The sequence below is a fragment of the Protopterus annectens genome, chromosome 11.part0 (genome assembly GCF_019279795.1).
Source record: "Protopterus annectens isolate FY-2018-M chromosome 11.part0, PAN1.0, whole genome shotgun sequence".
NCBI classification, from domain to species: domain Eukaryota; kingdom Metazoa; phylum Chordata; order Ceratodontiformes; family Protopteridae; genus Protopterus; species Protopterus annectens.
The window spans coordinates 873,345,181-873,361,340 of record NC_056745.1 but is presented as its reverse complement, the minus strand read 5'-3'; positions in this window follow the sequence as shown (position 1 = coordinate 873,361,340).

Genomic DNA, 16,160 nt, shown 5'->3' with positions numbered 1-16,160 from the left:
TATGGTTCTGAGTGAATAGAGGACAGCAACTATAATCCCTCTGCACTAAGGGGAACCATCGACTGACCCTGGGAATTATAGCCCCATAAGCTTAAATAGCCATATCTGCAAGACCATGGAAAGAATTATTATGGGCCTAATTAACAAGGACATAGGTAATCTCCAAACTCTGGACCCAACCTAGTTCAGATTCATTAAAGGTAGATCATGCCTGTTAAACATTGTTGACTTCTTCAAGAAAGTCACCAAAGCCCTGGATGAGGGAAAGATAGTGCATATCACCTATCTTGACCTGGCCAAGGCATTTGACACAATCTCCCACTCAGGTATTAGAGAGAAAATCTCTCAATTGGAAATTAACCCCTATGTTACCAGACGAGTAGCCAATTAGCACACTGACAGGGTACATACTATCAAAGTAGGTGACTTTACCTCTAGCAAAAGACCAGTCACCAGTGCTGTACCACAAGGTTTTGTGCTGGGCCCCTTATTGTTCAGAATTTTTTTCTCAGAAGTCAGGCAAACTTGGACAACCTGTGGCTGACTACGTTCGCTGACAATTGCAAATTGGGAGCAATCACTAAATCCCCCAGTGTCATTAATATATTGCAGACAGGGTAGACACAGAAAAATGACTGGTGTCAAAGCCACAGATTAAAGCTAAATGCAAAAAATGCATTATTATTTCCTTTGGGAAAGCTTATATGCCTGAAAATTACATTACAGACAGCAGCCCCCTAAGTGTGGACCCAGTGGTACTTGATCTGGGTACTCAGGCTAATAGCAATCTGAACTTTGACCACCACATATCCACAGTAGTAAGGAAATCCTTCAGTGTGGCACATCCTATAATAAAGGCATCACATCTAGATCTATGGATGTTATAGTTCCATTACACATGGCCCACATCAGACAATAATTGATCCCTTTTAAATGTACCTCACCAGACACCTGCAGCAATTGGAGACACCACAGAGGTCTCTCATCAAGTAATTACAGGGTACACAAAACAAGTATTACATGTAAATACTGAAAGCTCTGTCACTGTATTATGTTTCCTACAGGTTGTTAAGGGGTGACCTGTGCCTGGCTTACAGGGCAGTTTCTGACCAGCCCTGATGGAAGTGTTATACATTCATAAATCAAACTGCAGGAGGGTTACTCCGTCCAGGGATCTTAACCTAGCCTCTGACAAGAAATGGTCATGCTGGAGAGACAGATGCATCTCCCAGGGACTATCATTGCTCTGGAGAGTTCATCTGAAATAGAACCCCTCCCTGACCCACTTCATATTCAACCGAGATCAATGGACGGGTGACTGCAAATTCATTCCTGAGGTGGTGCCCATGTCCCTCCTGGAAAGAGGAAATCAGTGTTAACTATCATAGTCCCTTACATCTGTGAATTTCACTCACCTGACCACTGGCAATTGGGGTAATTGGGATAAATATGGCTGGGCTTGTAAGGGCTCTAGGTCCATTAACCTTGCAGCCTCCTATAAACCTATGAACTCCTGAAAAGTTTACTTGCCCTTTATGAATGGGTAATGGATGTCTCTAGTAGTGCGTCTGGAAGCCAAACATCAAAGTGGACACCATGGGGAAGCTTGAATTTGTTCTTTGTAAAGGAATTCTGATGAGCGAAAGATAGACTGAGAAAGAGACAGAGATAGTCAGAGAGACAGAGAGGAGACAGAAAGAATGAAAGAAAGAAAGAAAGAAAGAAAGAAAGAAAGAAAGAAAGAAAGAAAGAAAGAAAGAAAGAAAAAGAAAAAGAGCAAGAGAGAGAGAAACTCAGTGAAGGTGACTGTAAACCAGCAATATGGAACTGTTTAGAAGGTACTGGCCGTAAGCTTGCTGTAGAAGCCCTAAGATTTGTTTTTGAGAAGAAGCTGCATTTTTCAAATTATTTTGTATAATAAGCAACAATATTTTTAAGAGTGGTATATCTACTGCCTATATATTTATATATCAGTGATACTCCTTCTAGCCACCACTTTGATGCCCTGGATGAATGAGTCACCCAAGCAATCATTCAGGCAATCAATAATTCACTTATAAAATGATTTTCTACTTCAATATGTCATAGAATAAAAAGCATGCAATAAGTTAACAGGTGCAGTAATAAATATGAGATATAAAGATTAACAGCTAAAATATCAGATTCACAGCTGATGTCCATCTTCACAAAAGGTTTTCTTGTAAGAAAGGGTTTTAAGTATCATAAAGACAGACAAGTCCAGCAAAAGAAATGGTCACCAGGTCAACAAATACTAATTGGACATGATTAATTCTAATAGTCTTTTCTGAACTGAGTAAGGATTTCCACATGACTGGTAGAAAGGGCTAAAGTCTTTTATTTGTTCATAACTGATATCATGCAGGTCACTGTATACTTTGTTTGTAGTTCTGTATTACACTGAGAAAGAGTGGAGAAAACAAAGAGAAGACATGTGGGTGGAACTTGAAACATGCCTGTGCATTTTAACTGCTGGACAATGTGTAATCAAAGAGGTTCACTTTCAGGCAGCTCAACATAAAGGAAATACTACAGACAAGTCTAAAAGAGATTATGTCATAGACCATTCTAGTCACGATTTAATAAAAGGTGCTGGATCTACAAGATATTTCCTGAGATGGAAAAAAAGATAACTTAACTACTACTGAACTTTGCTAGTTTTCTCTGCACAGTGAGCTAATACTACACCATCTTTGACAACCCACACTAATAAAGTTCATCCTGACTTTGCTTTCCGTAGCTTTATCATTGGGTGGAGGCTAAATACATATGTGCATGTGTGTGTGTCTGTGTGTGAGTGTGTGTGTGTGTGTGTGTGTGTGTGTGTGTGTGTGTGTGTGTGTATATATATATATATATATATATATATATATATATATATATATATAGTGGCTTGCTTAACCAGGTATTTGATTTTTCTTCAGACTTTGCTAGTTTGACCTAGACCAGTGATGGCAAACCTTTTGGGTTTGGTGTGTCAAAAATTCGGAAAATGCTTAACTTGACTCTGCTTGCATATCACCCCCCCCCCCCAAACAAAAATAAACAAATAAATTAACTAACTAACTAACTAAACAGATAAAAATAAAACAGCATGGCTCTCAATACATCAGGGATAAATCTCAACAGAATCAAGGACAAATCTAGAAATAAGAGACATGGACAGTTTGAAACCACTAGTACTATTAATCTGATACACTGACAGAAAAAAATGAATGTGAATTAATATACATTTTCTAAAATAAACTTAGTCTGTAAATCTAATTATTGTTATTATTAAATGTAAAAAGTTGCCGGCTTTAGCAGGAATTAAAAGGGACAATTGAGAGGAATGTAAAGGATCACACTCCTAGAAATGCAGACTATTTGCCCTTTGGAGAAGTGTAACCATGAAGAGAAAACAATGTCAGCTCTGCCTTTTGCAGACTCTATTGAGAAAGTATACTAAAACAGTCTTTGAGATTAATAACTTCCTTACCTCTGCAGCAGTGTTGTTGAATTGACTCCTGCCACAAAATACTTCAATGCACTTCATACAAGCAACAAATGCAAAAGCAGTTTCTTTGGTAACTTGGGTGTTGGGGAACGCTGGTGTGTCACCCAAAATATCGTGGTGTGCCACCTTTGACATGCATGTCATAGGTTCTCCATCACTGACCTATACAGTTCTCTAATGGTGCTAAAGCATTTATCAATATGAGATTAAATGAAAGGTAAAGTTGAATGTCATCAGTGCCTCGGAAACTAATTTCTCTGTTCTTGTCACATTACTCAGGTGGAGGATAGAGACAATTAAAGGCAGGGGTACCACATTCAACTATCGGAGGAATCCCATATTTCAATTATAAAGAGCCCAAATAATCTGTTCCTGATTTCATTCAATAGGTCTGATCAACTAAAGTAAGCAAAACCAATACAAAACATTGCCATCCGAGAAAGTCCATATTTGTGTCTAATGCAGTTTAGCAAGGCATGATGATCAGTTGTGTCAAAAGCTGCTTGATAAATCCTTCAGGGCCAACAAGTAACATTATATGTGATACCTCCATCAAATCGGGTTATCAAAGACCATCAGGAGGTGTGTTTTATTAGCATAACAATGCTTGCATATAGACTGAAATGATATATATTTGTAATGTGGGTTTGAGTGAACTACTGCATGAATCTGAACTACTCACTAGGGTGGTATTAAAGGGTGAGAACATGGATAATGCTGTTGTACCGTTGACATGTACAAAAGACCTTTATACTCTTCAGGAGACACATTTTACTTCAATTCCTGAGCGACAACGGATGTCTAGCACTTACATGTTCTAAACCTCCCTGTGGCACAAAACATGGAAATGTAGCCTACAGTCTATAGTGAAACATCATTTCAAGACAGATTCAGGTACAAGAGTAAGTATCTTAAGTCATCATTATTTGTGATTAGATTAGTTTTCTTGTTTAATAATCAACACAGTTATTTATCCACAAATGTTTGTCATTAGGAAAATGAGCAAAACAAATGTTAAACAAAACCTGTCTAAAAATCCTTGCTGTGTTGGTAAGTCAAGTAGAATGATTTACTTCCATACTCCCCTAAAAAGAGAAAGATGACTATGTGATGGCAGAACTATGAATGTTTGCCTTTTTATGTAAAACAAAATACCTACTTCAGTAATACTGTCAAAGGGCTTTGAAAGATCAAGATCGATAACTGTCACCCAGTCCACAGCTGTGTCTTAGTATAATAATATTTCAGTTTACTATGAGAAAGTTGAAGCAGACTCGGTCAAATCCACTGTAGCTGAAGTCCGGAGGCCGAACGGTGATAATGTTGAACCTGACATTATTGAAGCACAAACCTCGCCCCCATCTCGACTCATGTTAAAGCCTGTTCCGAGGTTGAAGTCGAGTTATATTTCGACAATGCTGGAATTCGACATTGTCACTTTTGTGGACATAGGTCGGTGATTTCATCATTCGACTGAGTCCGGATTGACCTTCCCATAGTAAACCTAATATTTCTTATTACCTTTCTAGAATCATCACCTGATCACTGAAACAAATGCATAGCAATGCCATTCTTCACTTTTTTTAGCTTTTCCCAAACATTTTGTTTTTCTAATACCATGACAGGAATGGAACCAAGTTTTGAGTATGGGTATATGTATGATTACGGTTCATGAAATCTGCATTGCTTCAGGCTTGGTGTTTGCCTAGATTTTTCATCTCAGCACCCTCAATGCACTCCAAACTGCTTCCTTATGCAAGTTATATGGAGCTGCATGTATTGGTAGCATATTTAAATATGCCTGAAAATTCTTTTTTATTAACCCTAGCTGTTACTGGAACTAGCTAGGTGTCTTTATGCCACATGGGTGTAGTTTCTGCTTACATATCCTAATATTTTATGATTTTGTGTCTCTTAATATTTAGGGCACTTTATAACTGGGTGTGGCTATTTCAATGATTAATGATCCTTTTGTCCTTTTTTTCTTTGACTACTATCTATGGTTTTCTCTCTTATACTTTCTCAGCTGTTGGCATTGGAAGATTCCATGTGATCATGACTTTTTCATTTTCAGCAACACTTTGTGGTACTTTTCTAATGTTTCACACCTACTTCTATATTGTAGTGTTTGCAAACTCCCCAGTGCACTAGTTTTGCTACATTATTGTGCCTTTCAGTATACAGACAATCAGTAATAAATGCATCACAAGGAGCAACAATCTCATTCTGTAGTACAGATCCTTCAATTGTTTATATGTCTGACTTAAACTTTCTTCACCAAAGTGCACGTGGTCCACTATTTTAAGCTACCATTATTAACCTATCAGTCTTTGGTTTAAATTCACATTTCCTTAACAATTTGTGAATCAAATATTAATAGGCCTGTGGTTGTTTCTGGAATTCTCTATTCCTGCCTCTATAATTGTGGGCTTTCCAATTTTATTTCCTTTTCTAGTGGTCCTGTTCTTTTTAGTATATATATATATATTTTTTTGTTTTTTGCTTTTTTAACCTTCCTGTTTCCATATATTTTATTTAGTTCTAGTTTAATTTTCATTCTGTTCCTTTACAAAACACTTTGCTAATCTGAACAAAGATATCGTCATGGTTCACAGTTCAAGACTTTCACTCAGTTTGGAACTAATAATGTCAGCAATTATGTACACAGTCCTGTGATTGGAAACCTTCACATATAGCCAGTCTCGAGGAGGCCCATACCTCCTTCAGACTGAGGGATATATAACCTTGACATTCACTGTTTTTTATGTGTGTGTGTGTGTGTGTGTGTGTGTGTGTGTGTGTGTGTGTGTGTGTGTGTGTGTGTGTGTGTGTGTGTGTATGTGTGTGTGTGTGTGTGTGTGTGTGTGTGTGTGCATATATATATATATATATATATATATATATATATATATATACAAAGAGAGAGGTATAAATATTTTTGATAAGCATAAAACATTTTTCTTTTTTTTCATCCAACTGATCCAATGCTTTCTGAAACTGGTTAATGTCACCAAAACTGTAGGTTAAAAGAGGAAAAACAAGCTGCTTTATAGTGTAAACTACATTCCTAGATATCCAGGGAGTTCCCATAGAACTGGCAACCCCTCTCAACTCAAATTTTAGCCGCTAACAAAAAAAAAAGGTCTTCTTGAGGTTGAGAACCCAAAAAAGGTCATACATACTCTAAGTCATGACATCATCACCCAAAATGCATAATCAGTATTCATGTGAATGTCATAGAAGGCAATGCTGCAATGTGGTATGACACTCTCACACTGTCAGCACCTTCCAACCATGCCCCCTAAAAGCTTGTACCCATGCCAGATATTCCCTTCACTCAGGTCCTAGTTATACCTCTGTACCATCACATTTCAAACTGTATGCCACTTTCTACAAAGCTCAGCTGCCCAAAAGAAACACCATGTATGAGCAATCAGTTCAAAACCTCGATAACATAAAATCTGCTACCACAAAAATAGCCAGTTTTAATTTTGTTTCTTTATTTGTTGAAATATGAACACCAAAAGCACTCCAGATCTCAAAATTTGCCAAAACACCTAACCAGACTGTTTTTATGTGGGAAACCCCACCTTCTTCCATATGATCTGTTCAGCCACACCAATCGTCAACATTCATATGTTAGAAACAGGGAAATCAACTATATTTAAAGATATGCTCAATAGTAGCATATTTAAAGCAACAGCAAGCAAATAACACATAAAAGCAGAGAATCAAAAAAAATATATACCTATTCTAAGATCATGATATGTCAACATTTCAAACAATATATAACTTGATGACTTGTAATAACAACTTGTTATAAAATACCAATCAAATAATGCCTATAAGGATAGCACACCTAATAAACAGGGATAGCAGAATATATTAACTCGTAGGGAACAAAAACTGGATAATACAGCAATAACCAATGGTGTGGGTCTTGTATATTGAAGATATACCCACAGTTGGTGTGGTTTAATCACTCGCCTGAGTGATTAAAAAAAACAACCATGGGTAAATCTTCAATATACTTGTGAAGACTGGTAGAGATGGGTGAAGGTTGCCAGCCTAGTCAAATAGAATTTGATACATAATTCTACCATTTGTAAATGTGAAATGTTGAATTTAAAACAATGTGGCAACATTGCCATCTGCTGTAAAGAAAGCTAAGTCAAGCATTTCTTGTTGGTCCTTTGAAATTAAAATTATTTCATCACTGCCTTTCATGTTTGCAAGTCGGCTCCAGTCCGGTTAGATGAAGGCTTCCTGCCTATTGTTTTAAGGCTAAAGTTAATGACCAGAATTACATGTGGAATGTCCTTTATTGCTCTAAGTGTAAAATAATGTAAATGTAGTTTATGTGTGGCCTGGGAACCAGGAAGGTATAAAAGATGATGTAATGTTTAGCAGAACTGCAGTTTCAATTTAAACAGTAAGAACCAGAGATTATTAAGCATTTTCATCTTGGACATCTACCTCAGCACTGCCTATGCTCTTAAGTAAGTTGTCTTAGAAGTGTGTTTTCTTGTAGCAATAGCTAGGAAATTAGAAAAGATTAGACTAAGTGTTTTCTGTTATGCCAGAACTGTACTACTGAATTATTTTAAGTTTCTGTGTGATCTCCGAACTCTTGAATAGCACTGTGGTGTGGTAGTATTGTCTTGTGTTTTTAGTATTTATTATTAAATATTTTTAAACCCTTTTCAACTGTGGCTGGTTTATGTAGAGATCATTTAAGCTCTAGAGTACAATGCATGCTTATACGTGATCTTGTATTAAGCCCTTCTAATAAGCCTTGATTGCTTAAGTTACACTACTATTGGATAATAATATTGCACAGTAATAATTGGACACCTTTTAAGGGCCATTGGGTAGCTGATAATTATTAGCTGGTGGTGGCAGTAATTACTACTGTATAGTCTGGGTAAAGGGGCACAGCTGGAGAATCTGTGTCAACCTTTCCCAGGAGTGTCTGTGAAGTTGTATAAATACTTATCTCAAAGTGTGCATGTGTGTCAGCTGCTTGGGCAGGGACACAAAGCACTGGTTGGACAGAGGTCAGCTTGCCAGCTAGGCTGAGATCTGGACAATATAGCTGTGCCAGTGAGGAGTCTTATTGGGGACCTGGAGAGCAAGGGAGCAACCAGCCCCATACTGACTGTGATCTCTGTGTGCTCTTAAGGGAAATTGCATTTTACTGTATGTATTTGTTATCCTTTCCTCATATATGAGATGCCCTCTCTGGTGTTAGTGGTGAGGATTGAGGCTCCTTGATTGCTGGGCCAGGGCATGAGCATCACATATTAATTGCCACCCCCCCCTCGGAGAACTCAAGCTAGTTTTTCAAGTGACCCTTGAGAAATGCCACTTGAGAGGGTTAGGTCTATCTGAGTGTACTTCACCCCATTCCCTGTCTTGAGAGCCCAAGTGCATTGGCATTGCTAATCCCGCTGCAGTGCTGCACTGACATATCATATGCTTGCAACCCCAGGCTCCATCTTAGCATATTGGCATTTTGCTGGCTGGCTCTGTTTAACCATATTAGGGGGTTGTGATCGGTCATTACAGTGAACTTTCTTCCATACAGATAAGGTTGAAGTTTCTGCAGTGCCCACACTATGGCTCAACATTCCTTTTCTGCTGCTGCATAGCATTCCTTCCTTGGTTGGAGCCTACTACTGAGATAAACCACTGGGTGCTCTTCTCCCTCTGAAGAAATCTGGCTAAGTGCAGCCCCCACCCCATGGTTTGAAGCATCCACCTGCACAACAAATTATTTGCTGTAATCTGGACTGACTAACACAGGGGCTCCTCCCAAAGCTTCTTTAAGCTTCTGGAATGCCTGCTCACATGCTGGGGTCCACACTACCTTATCTGGCCTGTTCATCCTTGTCAAGTCTGTGAGGGGAGAAGCTATGGTACTATAATTGGGGGCGAACTTTATGTAGTACCCTGCTGTCCCTAAAAATGCCCTCACCTGCTTTTTAGTAACAGGTGCAGGCCATGCCTGAATGGCTTCCACTTCGGGAGGTTCTGGCCTTATCTTACCACTCCCCACTCTTAGGACATAGACCTCTGCCATACCCACCTGATGTTTGCTCAGCTTAATGGTCAACCCTGCCCTCTGTAGTCTGCCCAGCAGCACACTGACATGCTGAAGTTGCTCTGGCCAGGAATGGCTGTAGATGGCAATATTATCTAGGTAAGTAAGGGCAATCCCTCCTGCTCCTACTAGGATATGATCTACCAGCCTCTGGAAAGTCACTGGGGCATTCTTCATCCCAAAGGGCATCTTTATGAACTCATACAAGCCAAAAGGAGTCACAGAGGCTGACTTTTGTCTAGCACAGGGAGTCAAGGGCACCTGCCCATAACCCTTGGTAAGATCAATGGTTGTAGGATACATAGCCCCACCCAGCTGCTCTAGGGCCTCATCTGTCCTAGGCATGGGGTAAGCATCTGACTCTGTGTGACTATTTAATTTCCTGTAATCCACACATAACCTGGTGCTGCCATCCTTCTTTGGCACCAGCACCACTGGGGAGGCTCAGGGACTGTTGGACTCTTGAATCACCCCTAGTTCCAACATCTCCTGTACCTCCTCCCTCAGAGTCTGTCTGACTCTCTCAGGCACCCTATAAGGGGCCTGCCTAATAGGCCTTTGGGGTCCTGTATCCACCTGGTGCTGCACCAGGTGGCTGCACCCTGGTTTCCCAGTGAACATGTCCACATGTCCCCAAATTCCTGCAACACTGCTCGGATTTCTCGAACCTGGGTAGGAGATAGCTGCTGGGTTATTGCTACCCCTTCTACTGAGGTGTCAGCCCAAGCCTCACTGAGGAGATCAGTCACCAGCTCTCCCTCAAACTCCTCCTGCAATCCACTGCAAATGGTCAGCTTAAGGGCCTCCCTATCATGGTAAGGTTTCATCATGTTAACATGGTACAGTTTGTCCCCCTGCCATCTGCCTAGCAGTTCTGCCATGTAGTTAACATCACTTACTTTTCTTACCACCTTGTAGGGTTGTGTCTGACAGGAATGAGAACTATTACCTGCTGCCTCACAGCATACTCTCTAGCTCGAGCATTCCTGTCATACCACACCTTTTTCTGTTGTTGAGCTTCTGCCAGGTTCTCTTGGGCCAAGCCCATGAGTTCCCTGAGCCTTGTCCTGAGGCTTAGGATGTATGCCACAACATACTCCTTGTGAGAATTGCACTCACCTTCCCACTCATCTCGAATTAAATCTAGAGGTCCCTTCACCCTATGCTCATACAGCAACTCAAATGGTGAAAAACCTGTGGATTCCTGAGTAATCTCTCTGTAAGCAAACAACACATGGGGCAAATATTTGTCCCACTCCCTCTTAAACTGATCTGCAAATGCCCGTAGCATGGACTTGATTGTAGAGTTTAATGTCTCAACAAGACCAATAGTCTGGGGATAGTAGGGGGTGGTCTTCATGTGCTTCACCCCACAGGACTTCCACAGACAAGCCAGTAGGTCTGACATGAAATTGGCACCTCTGTCAGACAGTATTTCTTTTGGGGAACCCAGCCTGCTGAAAATCTCTAACAAAGCATTTGCCACCTTTTCTGCCTCAATGGAGGACAAAGCCACTGCCTCAGGGTATTGTGTAGCATTCTCCACTACCACCAGGATATACTTTTTCCTTGTGGAACACAGGGTACTCAGAGGACCAACAATATCCATAGCTACCCTCTGAAATGGCTCCTCAATTATAGGCAAAGGCATCAAAGGAGCTCTCACCTTGTCTCCTGCCTTGCCTACCTTTTGGCACTGCTCACAGGTCCTGCAGTACCCTGTTACATCTCTGGAAATTCCAGGCCAATAGCATTCCAGTTCTGCATAATACGCCTCTTGGTATGTTTTCTGCCCATATGACCTGCAAAGGGAATATCATGGGCTATGGCTAGAAGCACCAGATGGTAGGCTCTGGGCACTACCAACTGCTGTACTCTTGCACCTTCTAGCCCTCCCTCAGGGGTCCACTCTCTGTATAGTAACCCTTTGTCCCAGTATACAGATTTCCACTTACCTTGAGAATCAGGTGCCTCGCTAGCTACCTGCCTCAGGCCTTGCAATGTAGGATCTGAGAGCTGAGCCTGTCTCAACTCTCTCCTTGTAACCTTTCCCAGCTCCCTTTCCACAGGAAGTCTGGCATCCTTTGACAGTGGTGCCTCACTGTCAGCCTGGGTACTACTACTCACCTCTACCTTTGCAGTCACTCTGTCCAAGGGACCCTCAGTACCCACAAGCAGCTGTGGCTCACCTTCAGTTTCACTGCTACAGAGTAGCTCCCTCCCTGAAGTAACCACCTCACCAGTCCTGGCCACAAGCATGCAGTCTGTCTGGGTCTCCCCCATGCTACCAGATTTACCTGCTTGTCTCCAAACCTAACTGCGTGTAACTGCACAAGCACAGAGAAATGCAGAATCAAAATCATTCCCTATCAGGGCATCTGCAGGTATATCCTCAAACACACCTACTTGCTGGCTTCCTTTTCCACCCTCCCAGTCAAGGTGAACCCTAGCCAAAGGTATTTGGAATGGGATCCCTCCTAAAGCCCTGACTGGAGTAGACTGCCCAGGCAAGTAGTGCTCCTCTGTAACCATTGCAGGCTTTACAATGGTTATATCAGAGGTTGTCTCTCTTGGCAATGGCCTCTTTGCCATTCACTACAATAGGATATAGCCTCTGGTGGTAGTTTGGTACCCTTGTTGTCTCAAGACAACCTACTATTGGCATTTTGTCATTCCCACTTACTGGCTTCCTCACCTTTGGTTCCCCACCTTGCCTCCGTGTACACCTGTATGCCACATGGCCATACTGGTTGCATTCAAAATATTTAACCCTAGCTCCTGCACATGTACCTGGACTAGTGGCTTCCCCTGCTACTGGCAGATTCTGTTGTGGTAGTCTGTGCTGCCCACCATGGGTTCCTTTATACCCATGAGCAGTACTGGGGTCCCCTTCCTGTGCAGGGCTGCCCTGCTTGCCAGGTATAGGTCTCCCTTCTTCCCCAACTAATCTAAAGTAGCACATTGTCTATCAGCTAACCAGATCCTCATGTCCTCAGGCAAAGTGCTAAGGGCTTGTTCCCTCACCAAAAGGTCTGGCAGCCCTTCAAAAGTGGTGACCTGACATCCACTCACCCAGCTATGAAAATAAGTGCTCAATTCAGCAACATATTCACACACACTTTCATCTGCCTTGCGTCTATGCTCATGAAACTTTTTCCTATACATTTCAGGTGTTAGCTTAAAACATTCTAAAAGAATTTTTACAGCCGTATAATCAAAACAGACAGCGTCAGGCATTTTTGACAAAAAAGTTACAGCTTTCCCATGGAGTAAGGGGGTCAGGAACCATACTCAGAGCCTTTGGCCAACACTATACTGTTTGCATACCCTCTCAAACATATGAATGAAATTATCAAAATTATCCCCCTCTTTAAATTGCGGAAGAAATTTACTGACCTGTTGTGCTTCTGGGGTCCAGTTACTCCCTTCTCCATTATCTCCATGACTCTGGCGAAGAGTCAGCATTTCCCTCTCATGCCTCTTCTGACGCTTGTTTTCTTCAGCTTCTATCTCCAAACACCTGGCCTCCTACTCAAGTCTCTTTAGCTCCAGCTGGATTTTTAAGTCTACTGCAGAAAGGTTGAGCTGTCCATTCTCCGAGGGTATTGTATCTCCACTGCCAGTCTGATTGTCCTCCTGGATGCTATTTTCTGAATCAGCTGTAATGAAGGCTGCAATCAGGTCTGCCTTAGTCAGGTTTCCATGCACCAGTCCCCTAGCCTGGCACATCTCCAACAGCTGGCTCCTTGTCACCTTTTCATACTCCTCTGCTGACATGCTGCCTGCTCACAGTGACTACCTAAGCTAACAAAAGAAATAAAACAATTGTGATATGAACTCTGAGTATTCACTGCTTGGCTGATTTAGAGTACAAAACACCTTCAGAGATCACTGTACATAAGCTACAGGATTCACTCTACCCACACCACTACAAGCCAATTAGTATTTGGCAACTAATTAATATGTGACGTGGCTATCCCACCACTTCCAAACAATTAATATGTGATGCCCATGCCCTGGCCCAACAATCAAGGAGTCTCAATCCTCACCACTAACACCAGAGAGGGCATCTCATATATGATGAAAGGATAACAAATACACACAGTAAAGTGCAATTTCCCTTAAGAGCACACAAAGATCACAGTCAATATGGGGCTGGTTGCTCCCTTGCTCTCCAGGTCCCCAATAAGACTCCCCACTGGCACAGCTATATTGTCCAGATCTCAGCCTAGCTGGCAAGCTAACCTCCAGTACCCTCTCTGTCCAACCAGTGCTTTGTGTCCCTACCCAAGTAGCTGACACACATGCACACTTTGAGATAAGTATTTAAACAACTTCACAGACACTCCTGGGAAAGGCTGATACAGATTCTCCAGCTGTGTCCCTTTACCCAGACTATACAGTAGTAATTACTGCCACCACCAGCTAATAAGTATCAGCTACCCAAAGACCCTTATAAAGGTGTCCAGTTATTACTGTGCAATATTATTACCCAATAGTAGTGTACCTTAAGCAATCAAGGCTTATTGGAAGGACTTAGTACAAGCTCACTTATATGCATGCAATGTACTCTAGAGCTTAAATTATCTCTACATAAACCAGCCACAGTTGAAAAGGGTTTAAAAATATTTAATAATAAATACTAAAAACACAAGACAATACTACTACACCACAGTGCTATTCAAGAGTTCAGAGATCACACCGAAACTTAAATTAATTCACTAGTACAGTTCTGACATAACAGAAAACACTTAGTCTAAACTTTTCTAATTTCCTAGCTATTGCTACAAGAAAACACACTTCTAAGATAACTTACTTAAGAGCATAGGCAGTACTGAGGTAGATGTCGAAGATCAAAATGCTTAATAATCTCTGGTTCTTACTGTTTAAATTGAAACTGCAGTTCTGCTAAATATTACATCATCTTTTACACCTTCCTGGTTCCCAGGCCACACAGAAACTGCATGTACATTAATTTACACTTAGAGCAATAAAGGACATTCCACATGTAAATTCTGGTCATTAACTTTAGCCTTAAAACAATAGGCAGGAAGCCTTCATCTAGCCGGACTGGAGCTGATTTGCAAACATGAAAGGCAGTGATGAAATAATTTTAATTTCAAAGGACCAACAAGAAATGCTTGACTTAGCTTTCTTTACAGCAGATGGCAATGTTGCCACATTAAAAAAAAACTATAATAAATTGTACCAATTCAACCAAAAAATATATCAAAAAAGTCCTGGACGCCACGTAGGTTAAAAAGTCTTTATAATATTCACAAAACACAGAGGATGAGCACTTTCGTCTAATGACTAGACTTCATCAGATAAAAGCACTGGTACAAATTGCAACTTAAATACACCCATTCAAATCAAGTTAATTGCACTCAATCAACTTTTAAAGAAACATACATAAAAATCAAATAATGCCTTAAAAAAATAATATAAGGCTTGTATTACTAATAAAATTTAGTCATGTTTATCTTGTTTTTTTTATAAACATTTCTTACACAATAAAATATCTTATGGAATAACCAGAGAAATTTATATTTAGTTTTATAGTCAATTAATCAATTTTATGTATAAAATAATTAATAAGTTTTATATATATATATATATATATATATATATATATATATATTGATGTGTAAATATTTTAATCATAAATTCATATACAAATTTTGTTTGTTATGTATTTGTTTAATTCAAACATTTTCTGCTTTTTTACATAATACAGGTTTTATACTAATATAGTCGTTTAAGCCAGGTGGGGTGTTAGATTTACACCTAAGTTGCCATAACAATTCCTTGTGTAGCAAAACATTTTTATATCACCCCCTCCCTTAGAAAAATCCCTTTGAACCAGATCAATAATGCCAAATTTAAACCTTATAAATGTAAAAGGGCAAGTTATACTATGTTTGTACAAAGCACTAGCTTCTTTGTGAGTCCTAATGTCATATAGGTGTTCATAAATACGGTCCTTAAATGCCCTCTCAGTTTTACCTATGTAGTATGCACTACATGAAGTGCATAAGGCCATATAAACCAACATTTTAGACTTGCAACTACCTTTGATAAACCTCACCACACTTTTCAAGCTGTTATTTAATGTAACACTTGCCTCATTATATATATATGCACAAACACTACATGCTCCACAAGGGTTAGTGGCCTATACTGAATAAATTCCTTGCTTCCTTTTTCAAAAGTTCTCTTAAAATTGTTTCCCACCTTATATGTAAAGATAGGTTGTTCTCCCACTAACTTGTGTATCTCCTTATCAATTTTCATTAAATTCCAGTTGTTTTTAATAATATCTAAAAATGAATCTGATAATGTGTTGTATTGAATTATACATGCTGCTTTGTATTTATTCCTATCCTGTTTAAGAACTTGAGAGGTTTGAAACGGCTGACCTAATAAAGCTTTATATTTAATACCCTGAATAGGGAAACTGCAGGCACAACATTTAACTCGTCATCTCCACACTCGAGGCATGCGAGTGATTGTGGAAGAGTTCAGAAGCAAGCAGCTGGCGTT